Genomic DNA, 12,639 nt, shown 5'->3' with positions numbered 1-12,639 from the left:
TGGCTCAGGTCATGATCCCAGAGTCTTGGGATTGAGCCCTGTGTCAGGCTGAGCGTGGAGCCTGCTTTGGATCCTCTCTCTCCCTCTCTCTGCCTCTCCCGCTCTCTCTCTCTCTCTCTCAAAGTAAATAAACCTAAAAAGAGAAAGAAAAATTAATTATAAACCATACAATGTTGAAACTGAAGGGAACTGTGAGATAATGACCTACTTTCTCGGTACCTATTTTGTGGTTCTTAGGCCTGTCTACCTTGTATTTCAGTCCTTTGAGTACGTACCTTCTGCCTTCCAGACTTATAATCTTCTCAAGGACAGAAATTCACGTCTGGTCCATCTTTCTGTTCCTTAAAGTGTCTCACACCATGCCTGTCATGTATTCGGTAACCATCAAAGATGTGTAAAATGAATGTATCAAATGTACCACCCCTTTGTGTGACAGATGTGGAAATAGATTCACAGCAAGTATTTATATGACTCTAAGATTATATTGCTAATTCCTGGCAAAACCAAGTCTAGGGGCACCTGGGTGGCTCCGTCGGTTAGGCATCCGACTTCAGCTCAGCTCACGATCTCACGGTCCATGAGTTTGAGCCCCGCGTCGGGCTCTGTGCTGACCGCTCGGAGCCTGGAGCCTGCTTTGGATTTTGTGTCTCCCTCCCTCTCTGTTCCTCCCGTGCTCGCACTCTGTCTCTCCCTCAGAAATAAAGATTAAAAAACAAAGTGGAAAAACAAAGGCTAGAACCCTGTTACTCTGATTGCTAAGCCAGTGATTTTTCCATGACATCTTGTTTCCCGGCTTGCTACAAATGAGTATGGAATTTCTCTGAGTGAGCGTAATCCATCATTTGCTTTCAGCTAAACTCCTGTTGACTCCCTGCAGATCCATTGGGAATATACCTACTGTGGGAACCAGTACAAAGAACAAACACGAAGCACAAAGAGAAGGGAGAGTTATTTGTTCCCTCCTAGTATTCTTGTGCAGAATGGATTGTATATTAGTAGTGATAAGACAAATTTAAGCTTAAAGCACGGAAGGCAAGTCAAAGGTTGTAGATGCAACAATTTCATACTAAGATATGAAAGACTGATCACGTGGAAGGTCCTCAAGGAAACTCAAACGATACAAACGGGATCCTATCCTGAGATTTTGGGCAAAATGCCAGAATAAAATAATGAAGTTTAGGAGAGACTTAGCAAAATGGGCTTCTTGATCATCTTATGGAAACCTGGCTGTGTCATGTAGATCCAGGAGTACGCATTTTTTTTTCATTAAAAAAAATTTTTTTTTAATGTTTATTTTTGAGAGAGAGAGACAGAGCGCAAGCAGGGGAGGGGCAGTGAGAGAAGGGGAGACACAGAGAATCCGAAGCAGCGCCAGGCTCCGAGCTGTCAGCACAGAGCCCGAGGCAGGGCTTGAACTCACAGACCGTGAGATCATGACCTGAGCTGAAGTCGGATGCTTCACCGACTGAGCCGCCCAGGTGTCCCAGGAGTATACATTTTCATGCAAATCATGGAAATCAGAGTAGACAGTGGGCCATATTTTTTTTTTTAAGTTTTTTCTCAACGTTTATTTATTTTGGGGACAGAGAGAGACAGAGCATGAACAGGGGAGGGGCAGAGAGAGAGGGAGACACAGAATCGGAAACAGGCTCCAGGCTCCGAGCCATCAGCCCAGAGCCCGACGCGGGGCTCGAACTCCCGGACCGCGAGATCGTGACCTGGCTGAAGTCGGACGCTTAACCGACTGCGCCACCCAGGCGCCCCTGGGCCATATTTTTAATGTTCATTTTAGGCCACTCCCTTGCCCAAGTTTCCTTTGTCCCGTTGCCTGACTTCTATCAACAGCTTAACAAGTATTTATTTAGCACCAACTCTATATCATGCAGGAGGTAGGTGGCCGTGTTTTAAATATGAGTAGAATACGGTCTGTGCCCTCAAGGGCTTCACAGTGTACTATGAAGGACAGGCACCTACACAGGTAAATTCTTAGAAATCTATTGACAGACATTTTACCCAACTTGGGAGGTGGTTCAGGGAAGGCATTCCCAGACTCAAGCGTCGCCAACCTTTTTAAAGGTCTGTAACCCAGGGCCAGTGTGTGCCATCATGACTGCCCTAAGGTATGCAGTCAGGATTTCTAAAATGTACGTCCTGAACACAGGACATAGATGATTCACTTTTGCAAACCACACCGGTCCCTGCAACTTGCTGAAAACGATCTCAATGGCGTAGATCACCAAAGCCAGTTAGTTAATTGTTTTTACAACCAAGTGTGGAAGGCTATGCCTTTATTCTCTGTTTCATGGGGTATTTTTTAAGAACCTGGCTCTGGATAAATAGTTCTGTCTGATTCGGGTTGTCTCCAAAAGGCAAAACCGTTCATTTCCATGAATTCTAGCCTTCTTTCCTGACTTTCTATAAACGCTGGCTTTGGTTCATGCAAACTGTACATCCGTCGAAGAATTAAAGAGATGTCGTAGCGTAGTAGAAAAAAAAAAAATCCTGCAAGCCTTCTGATTTGGTGGCTGTCTCCCAGTTAGGTGCAAAATTGTCAGCTGAACTGTGACGATAAGAAGAGCCACAGGTGTTTGGGGAGGCTGCAAAACACACGGGAAACAATCCTCCAGTTTCAAAGTACTCTGCCAGGGACTCTCCCGTTCCAAGGGCAAATAATGTGCGAGCTGCACATGCACAGAAAGTGCAGTAGTCAAAGCTGCAGCCACCGTAGCCCTGGGGCCCAGGCAAAGCAGACGCTCATCGGGGAATCGATGGTCTGATCTGTGAATAGTCTGCACTATGTGACTGAACCTGTTGAAAGAGAAAGCCAGGAGCGGGCTTACCCCTTCCTGCATCACACTCACGCAAATTGCCCGCTACTGAAAGATCTCCGTGTGCAAGCGGGTGCTTTGGATGCACAGAGGCACGTAATCAGAGACACGAGCCTTTGGGCCTCCATATTGATAATGGCTGCTTGAACTGTGTTAAGTGCTAACTGGCTGTAATTGGGACCACACACGAATGGAGGTGTTTTATGTTTGCTGGTGTCTCCTTTGCACTCCAACCTGGGCTGCTTGTTGCTACCCTGACGCCTCGCTGGCTGGCCGGCGGTCCCATGAGCAGCAAGGGTAAGAGGACTATACCGTGACATGGCTCGGGGGCACCGAAGCAGAGGTCCCTGTACATGAGTGATGGTCCAGACAGCAGGGAGCAAAGCTGCCGGTGGGTGGGCTGAGTCAGGCGGGAACGAAACTCTGCTTTCCCCGCGAGACGTGACGTGTTCCAGAAGCTTCTAGGAGGTTCTGGACACAGTTGCTAGACCCCTCCCTGTCTCCCACCATTCCCTGGCAAAAAAAAAAATCTCCTTTCTTGCTTTCTGTCCTCAAACTCCTCTCTGTTTCTGTTGACTTCTCTCCTTCTCTTTCCTCTACCCTCTGTTTCTCTATTCTTCCCTCCCCCCTCACACACACCTATATCCGAGGGTCCCCACACACTAATAAGCCTCCAATAAATCTACCGACTTCGAAACCCTGCCCCAAATCCCCAAGTATTACCCATCAGCAAATTCTGGGAAGCGAGTCCTGAGTGTAACCTCTTTTTTTTTTTTTTTAATGTTTCTTATTTTGAGAGGGAAGACAGAGAGAAGTGTGAGCAGGGGAAGGGAAGAGAGAGAGAGAGAGAGAGAGAGAATCCTAAGCAGGCTCCATGCTGTCAGCAGAGAGCCCAATGAGGGGCTCCCTCTCACGAACCGTTGAGATCATGACCTGACCTAAAATCAAGAGCCAGCCACTTAACTAACTGAGCCACCCAGGCACCCCCCTGAGTATAACTTCTATAACCAGCCACCAGGCTACTCTGTGCAGTGCATTGAGGCTGTGTCCCCATAGGCCTTCCTAGTACTCTTTTAAAAAAATTTTTTTAACGTTTATTTATTTTTTGAGACAGAGAGAGACAGAGCATGAACGGGGGAGGGGCAGAGAGAGAGGTAGACACAGAACCGGAAGCAGGCTCCAGGCTCTGAGCCGTCAGCCCAGAGCCCGATGCGGGGCTCGAACCCACCGACCGCGAGATCGTGACCTGAGCCGAAGTCGGACGCTTAACCGACTGAGCCACCCAGGCGCCCCCTTCCTAATACTCTCAAAGGAGCCTCAGTCCCCTGGTAACTCCATCATCATCATCGTCACCAGCATCTTCACCATCGTCATCCTTCCTCATGTGCTGAACAGCCTTGAGGTGGAAAAGTTAAAAGAGGAATAATAGCCCTGCACTACGGTGTTTTGACTGTACGTTTCGCTGTATACCAACGCCTACCAGATTTATATGAAATTTCACGGAATAATTTTTTTCCGTGTTTACTTATGTTGAGAGAGACGATGCAAGCGGGGAGAGGCAGAGAGATTAGGAGAGAGAGACGATTCCAAGCGGGCGCCACACTGTCAGCACAGAGCCCGATGGGGGGCTGAAACTCGCACACCGTGAGATCATGACCTGAGCTGAAATCAAGAGTTGGGCGCTTAACCGACTGAGCCCCCCAGGCGTCCCTCCACTGATTAAGTTTTAAGAGGAGAGAAAAAGTATTGTGTTTGGTGGTCAAATATCTCTTTGCCCTGTAGTGTTGCCACAGAAAACACCTGAAGCCCCACAGGTCATCAGGATTCATCTGTTAGTCTGGAAAAGGGATTTAGTGCACGGCCATAATGCTTACTGAGGCACAGACATGAAAACCTCAGAAATGGTTAATTCTAGGCACAAGCCATCCTCTATTCATTGCAGCTCAGCAATGACTCAGGGAAAGTGTAATTAACATAATACTATTGCCTCTTACTAGATGTCAGCATTGTTCTTTTTTTTCTCTCTCTTAATTATTTTTATTATTTTTTTCTTTCTTTCTGTTTTTAAATATGAAACTTATCGTCAGCTTGGTTTCCCTACAACACCCAGTGCTCCTCCCAACAGGTGCCCTCCTCCATGCCCATCACCCACCCTTCCCTCCCTCCCACCCCCCATCAACCCTCAGTTTGTTCTCAGTTGTTAAGAGTCTCTTAGGTTTTGGCTCTCTGATGTCAGCATTGTTCTAAGTGGAGTACATACATTAGGTCATTTAATCCCTACAACAACCCTAGGAAATATATAGGAATTTTATCTCCGTCGTCCAGATAAGGAAACTGAGGCATGGAAAATGTAAGTGACTTGCCCAAGGTTATACAGCTAATAATTGGCAGAGGTATTATTCAAACCCTACCAATTGTGTTTAATTAAAAAAAAAAAAAAAAAAAAAGACCGGAGTCTCAGGGCACCTGGGTGGCTCAGTTGGTTACGTGTTTGACTCTTGATTTCGGCTCAGGTCATGATCTCCTGCTTCGCTACCTCGGGCCCTATTTCGGGCTCTGTGCTGACAGCATGGAGCCTACTTGGGATTCTCTACCCACCCCCCCTGTCTGCCCCTCCCCTGCTTGTGCTTTGTATCTCCCTGTCTCTCAACAAGCAACAAATGCTAAAAAAAAATTAATTTAAGCATAAAAAATTAAAGTAAAGTAAATGAAAATGAACATGTGGATGCCAGAGACCTATCCCAGACCTACTTTGTTTATGAGGGTAGAGCCCATAAATCTGCATTTGTGAAATGCTTCCCAGGTGATTCTGAGGCACTTGAAAGTTCGAGAAGCAGAACTCCAAACCAACATGGCTTGGTGTAGAAAAGTTACACAGATCAAATGCAGACGTGTGTGAAAGCTATTTAGAGTTTCATAAAAATAACACACATTATTATTATTATTATTATTACGGGTGGGGTCAGGGAGAACAGAGCCGAGGAGGAAGTTCCTTTCTTTTTCCCATCAGAGTCCAGACAATGGATTATAGTTTGGTGGAATTTCAAGGTTCTTTCCAAGTCACAGCCTCCCCCCACCCCCCGCCCCCAGCCCAGCCCCGCCCACCTCCACGCATGCACAGTTTACCGTTAACAGTGAAGAAGCAGGCTCCTGTCTTCCACAATGTTCCTGCAGGTGAAAAACCTATCTGAGCAAGCAAGACACTGAATGCTTCCCCTTACCTAGTCCTTATTATGCCCACATATGTCCTGCTCACTTTCTTTCCTCTTACTTATTAGGGACAAAGGTAATTAAGCAATAGTTACATGCGCATTAGCAGAGATGGAGAAACAAAACACATATTTTTGTGCTCATTCATAACTAGGCTCAGGATGGCGATACCAGCGGTAGTCATCTTAAAAGACGCAGAAAATATCGTGCATTCTTCATGCTTAATGAGTCCAAACATTTCGTTTTCCTTCTCCTACAAAGGGAGGGATCTATTTATTTTCAAGGAGCAGTGCCCTCCTGAGGCCCCCTTCCTTACCTTCCACTCTCTGAAGCTTTAGTCAAAGGATTTCCTAAGGGATTTCAACACTTTGAAGATTCAAATTGGGTCTAGGGTTTTGTCCAAACATCTGGCTTTCAATTTCTGAATGCCTAGGTCATTCCTGCCTCTCGGAAAAGAATGTCTGCCCATTCTTGTCCGGTCCCTGAGTGCTCGATCACAGTGACTTTCTTCCCCTGCTATTTTGACTTTCCGACCGGGAAATGGATTTCATTAACTTCAGCTCGCGGAGCCGAGGCCGGGCCTGGGGTGACCCCAAAAGTCATTCAAACGTTCCATGCAGACGCAGGCAAATGCTGGCCGGGAAATCACAACGCGGAGGCAAAGAAAGAGAGGGAGAGGAGATGAAATCAGGCTTCGACGAGCAGTTGGGCCAGGCCAGCCCCCTGGACGGGAGCCAGCGTTGGTAAAGCAGCAGCGGCCCTGGCCTTCACAGTCAGTCTGGAATGTGCTTCAATGCAGCCCAGACTCCATCCCGTTAGAGGCCTGGCGTTTGATGATTCAGCTGCTTCCCGGCTGCCAGGAGAGATTTGGCCAACTGTTTGAAAAACACTGTCTGCCCCAGACCACACTTGTTTTTCTTCTCTGCCTGTTGTCAGGGGCCTCTTCTGAAATGGAACACCTCAGGAAATCAGACCCAAACTCTGAGGAGTGTATGCTGCTTCTCGCGCCCCCCTTTCCAAAGGCACTTATACCAAAATAGGGATTGTTTGCGGCGGCGTGCTTTCCTAGTGGTGTTGGAAGCCGACAGCGTGTTATCAGGAAATGATCTCTCATTAGATCTCCCTTAGATCAAACGAAAGACATAGGGCGCTAGCGGACTCATCAGACATTAAAGGCACAGCTGAGACCCGCCCTTGCCGAACTCCCTGCACGTCAGTTGGTTTAACGATGCAAGGTAAAGGGTAGTGGAGATGGGCATTTTGGGAAAGAACCGAGCAAGAGACTCAGCTTGTAGGCTGGACTCTTGAACTCTACTGTTGGCTCCTGAGAAGTTGAGTTACCGGCCCAACGGTCTCACAAGGAAGCCGATGCTCAAGGCGGACAAGGCTGGCTCGGACAGAAATGAACATACGCCTCGGGTGTGAGCCTAAGCCGTTCCGGAAACACGCTTGTGATCCAAAGCACTCGTACATCAAAGCGAATTTCAAGAGCCGCTGGCTCAGTTGTGATCTTGTGCTGGTCGGCCTCGCGTACCATACGTATTGCAAGACAGCGCTCGTTCATCAAGTTAAAATTTACGAGAAATGTTTGCTCGTCTTGTGCAACACTCGCAGAACAAGTTCCTCGCGATCCAAGGTTTCACTGTGTTACCTTCAATACAGCTAAGGGTTAAGCGGATGGTCTTTGGAGTCAGACTGCCTCAGCGTTAGCCCAGTGCCATTTCCCAGCTCTGTGAACGTAGGAAATTTTGTTCTCCGTACCTCCCTTTATTTAATCTATAAAATAATAAGTACCGTCTTCATGGGCTTGTGAGATGTACAGGATATATGAGTTGATGCATATAGTGTTTAGAATATGGCCTCGCATATGAGTAGCCCTCAATGATAGAGTTAGCATTGATGTTATTAAGGCTGGGGAGATATTCCTGCCAACGCCTCTCAAGTACTATGATAGTTTATGAGGTCGAGCCCCACATGGGGCTCTGTGCTGACAGTGCGAAGCCTGCTTGAGATTCTGTCTCTCTCTCTCTCTCTCTCTCTTTCTCTCTCCCTCTCTCTCTCTCTCGTTCCTACCCCACTCACGCACGCTCTCTCTCTCTCTCTCTCTCAAAATAAATAAATAAATAAATAAATATTTTAAAAAGTACTGAGGAGGGGCGCCTGGGTGGCTCAGTCGGTTCAGCAGCCGACTGCGGCTCAGATCATGATCTCACCGTCCATGGGTTTGAGCCCCGAGTCGGTCTCTGTGCTGACAGCTCGGAGCCTGGAGCCTGCTTTGAGTTCTGTGTCTCCCTCTCTCCCTGCCCTTCCCCTGTCCACACTGTCTCTCTCTGAAAATGAGTAAACGTTAAAAAAAAATAAACTACAAAATAACTTAGAAAATGACGATGAGGTCTTTGTTAGCTCCTTGCTCAGGGAGGAAGCAGAGTTACCCAAGCAAGAGGAAATCAAAAATGGAATTAACTCCTCCCTCCTCAATCCTTAAATGCTTTATTGGTCTCAATAGTCCCTTGGGCCAGTCAGCTGAAAACGGAAGCAGCTGGAAGCAAAACCAATTGTAAATTGGCAATTACCGAACTCCTGCATTTAATGAAAATGGTTAGTCGTCAGACTTCTGGCCTCCTCAGTATCTCTCAGTCTACCCTTTATTCCCCTTGAATGGTGAAAACCTGGGCAGGAAGGATAACAAGGGAGAGAACCAAACCCCTGGCCCTGAAAACCTCACCTGTGGCCTGACCTTGACAATGGGCTTGCCTTCCCAAAGAGTGAGACCTTGCTGAGAAAAGACGCCAGGCCAAACAGTTACAATGATTCTGTGTTCTCTGATGCCCCAGCATGTTCCTCAGCTGGGAAACATCATGCTTTAGAAGACAAAAAAAAATGCGATGCCTCCCTTCTCTTCACTTGCTGTGTGAAGACACACAAGGTCCCCTCATCGCCCCTGTTCTTCAGTAAATACGTTGAGTTTCAGGAGGACGGCACTGCTGTAGCTCCATCTTGGGGCATAAAAACAAACTGGATCCAAATCGACAGATTCTCAAAGGATGATTTATTGTGTCCCTGGAGAACTTGTCTACACAGTATGTAACCGGACGCTTTGCCTGTATCTACAGAATGGCACCTGCGAGTTGGAACACCCAACTCACCCTTGGATGTGGAACACCCTTGCTTGTGACTGTGGTTCTGCAAAAATCCGAAGGAATTCTCTCCTTTCTCTTCCTCGATGTCTACTGGGGTTTCAAAGCAGCTTCAAGAGAATTCCTGATGTCTGATAACTTTGACCTCCTCAGGCCCTTCTCACCACTCGGTCCCCCCACCCCCTTCATCGTTAACATTTTCACTGGGTCTAAGAAGATACACAGATCGTTAACCCCTTTTGGAACCCTTTTTGGAAGACTTGGTTCCTACAGGTGCAGTCATTAAGAACCACTTTTTTTTTTTCAAGAAGGAAACAGATACAAATATACGCAGGAGCCATTTTCTATTATTATGTAAGAACAGTAAAATACTATAAAGTGGGTTCTCAGCATTTTCACAAAAGCAGCGAACAATACTTGAATAGCGTCTATAAACGACAGCCCACTGGTCTGTAATTCCTAATAGTCATTTATTGGGCACAGCAGAATACAGAACAGACTATTCTGGTGTAGAGATTTCTGTAAGAGCCCGTTCCAAAAACCAGTCTGGGCTGCAAAGTAAAGCTTGCTGGACTGTGGATAAGCGGGTCCTGTTGGCAATGCTTTAAAGAGCAAGGCATCTGAGTAAGGCATCTGGATGGAGGCTTTATAGACATTTAAGCTTGTCCCTGTGGGGTGGGAAAAGAAAAGGAGATGGGCCCTCAAAGCGCTGTGGGTCCAAAACCGTGAGAGTCGACTTGCTCGAGTATGATTAAGCCGCACATAACTGCCTTATACTACTCCAAATCTGAGCTGCCCTAAAACCCAAGCCTGAACTACCTGTTTTCTGCGTAGGGTATCTCAATGGAAGATCCATTGAGAGAAACAACTCACTGCGTAGGTTTTATATCACAGTATAGTTTAATAATAGAAGATCAGAAGAAATTAAGGTAGTGCTAAGTGGTCTCATCATCTCCCTAATGGAACAACTCTACCACGGCAGTATTTCTTGCCAGAGTTGTGGCCGGGTATCTCAAGTCAGAAGATCCTTTCCCTGGCAAGTGCTGGAGATACTTAATGCAAATAGGCATATATGATAACCAAGCAAACAAGGGTCCTTTTTTGCACGTATGCCTGATTCAACTTGAGAAGTTTATTTATGTATTTGAGAGAGAGAGAGAGAGAGAGAGCAGGGGAGGGGCAGAGAGAGAGAAAATCCCAAGCAGGCTCTGTGCTGTCAGCACAGAGCCCGACCCGGGGCTCGATCTCACGAACCGTGAGATCATGACCTGAGCTGAAATCAAGAATCGGATGCTTAACTGACTGAGCCACAAAGGCGTCCCTATATCTTTTTTTAAGTTTATTCATTTATTTTTTTAGTAATCTCTACACCCAACGTGGGGCTTGAACCCATAACCCCAAGATCCAGAGTCGCAAGCTCCTCTGACCGAGCCAGCCAGGCGCCCCTGTTTATATCTTTTAAAGCCAGGCCTAGGTCTGAACTGGGCTCTTTTCTGAGTGACATAAATCTTTTCACACGGCAAAGGGACCTTTTCCTCAAAGATGAGTCAAGTGAACTCACTGGTAGTCTATGGGAGCTTCTCAAGATGTCTATCTTACTCTCCCAACGTTCCTTAGAATAGTATGGCCACCTCAATGGTATGGAAGTGTGAATTTCCAATCATTGGAGTGTAAAACGTAATACGCTGAAAGGTCAAGACTTTATTTTATTTTGTTTTGTTTTATTTTTAAGTAGGCTCCACGCCTGGCATTGGGGCTTGAACTTATGACCCTGAGATCAAGACACGAGCTGAGATCAAGAGTTGGACACCTAACTGACTGAGCCACTCAGGCTCCCCTCAAAAGTCAGGACTTTAAAATGTGATCAAATAAGGAGCTCAAATACAATTATTAAACGAGAAAGACAAACATAGTTTATGTAATTCACATGAGGGAGAAGCTAGGTTCTTCTGCTTAAGTAGCCAGATGTGATAGAAAGAGAACTAAAAGTAGGAGCAGGAAGGAAAGGAGACATAAATATGATTCATTACATATCCATTATGTTCCATGTCATTTAATTTAACTTCCACACGAAGGCTAATATTTGGCCATATGGCAATTATGCATCGGTATGATCAAGCCAAATCATTTTCAGCAGGTGTTGTTTGGATTGGTCAGTGCCCATGCTCTACCAGTCGTCGAATACTTGGAATGTCACTTAAAACTACACCAAGCCTGGGGCGCCTGGGTGGCGCAGTCGGTTGAGCGTCCAACTTCAGCCAGGTCACGATCTCGCGGTCCGGGAGTTCGAGCCCCGCGTCAGGCTCTGGGCTGACGGCTCGGAGCCTGGAGCCTGTTTCCGATTCTGTGTCTCCCTCTCTCTCTGCCCCTCCCCCGTTCATGCTCTGTCTCTCTCTGTCCCAAAAATAAATAAACGTTGAAAAAAAAAATTAAAAAAAAAAAAAAAAAAACTACACCAAGCCTACAAAATAGGTATTATTCCTACAAAGTAGTTATTTCTGTCTACTTTTCAAAGAAAGTCTCAGAGCAATTAAGTGAGCCTACAAGCAGTGGAGCTATCTGCACATGATCTCCTTTGCCTTTTTTGAATGCCCCTTAAGAGGCATCGTCCTGATTTTACCGATGAGGAAGCTGAGGCTCAGAGAGAGGAAGTGAATGGTCCCCAGGCTGCAGATAGAAGAACAAGAACTCCAATTCAAGCTTAGATCTATCTGCCTTGGAGGTCCGTTTCTTGCATTATGCCACGCTGCCTCCCAAGGTCTTTGTCCTAAATTGCCACTGGGCCAGCTCTATGCCCATAGGTAAAATGTTCTGGGTTCCTGGGTCTCAGTGATCTTGAAGTTTCCTTCCAGTCATAGCCATCTATGTAAAAGTGTAAGTCAAGGCCTTTGTTGAAGGATTCAACGCAGCATTTGTGTGAACTCTAATCGTTCTCCTACGGAGAGCGCTCTCCTTAGATGATAGGTCGCCTCAGTTTCCTTGATCAGTTCTCTCTTGTACAAAGAGGAGGAACAGCTCAACAACTCTGGCTGGGTACTTATAATTGTGGCCTGCAGGATCTGAGCATCCTGAAGTTCCCTATCTGACTTCAGTGTCCATGGTGCCCAACATTGCTTCTGAGGGACTTTTCATTATTTTGTACTAGAACCAAATCTTGAGAAGTGTTGTAGTATAGTGCCGTGGAGACCGGATAAGCCTCAACGTCAGAAGACCTGGGTTCCAGTCATGGCTCTTCCATTCTCTAGCTGCACATGCTGAGGTAAGGAGTTCCTTTTCTCTGGGGCGCCTGGCTGGCTTAGTGGGTGGAGTGTGCGACTCTCAATCTTGGGGTTGTGTGTTCAAGCCCCATGTTGGATGAAGAGATGACTTAAAAATAAAAATTTTAAAAATGAATTCCTCTTCTCTTTTTTCCTTTTCTTTTTTTAATTAAGCTCTACATCCAACATGGGACTCAAACTCACAAC

Source organism: Prionailurus viverrinus, chromosome X, assembly GCF_022837055.1.
Source record: "Prionailurus viverrinus isolate Anna chromosome X, UM_Priviv_1.0, whole genome shotgun sequence".
NCBI classification, from domain to species: Eukaryota; Metazoa; Chordata; class Mammalia; order Carnivora; family Felidae; genus Prionailurus; species Prionailurus viverrinus.
This window is presented reverse-complemented; position numbering follows the sequence as displayed.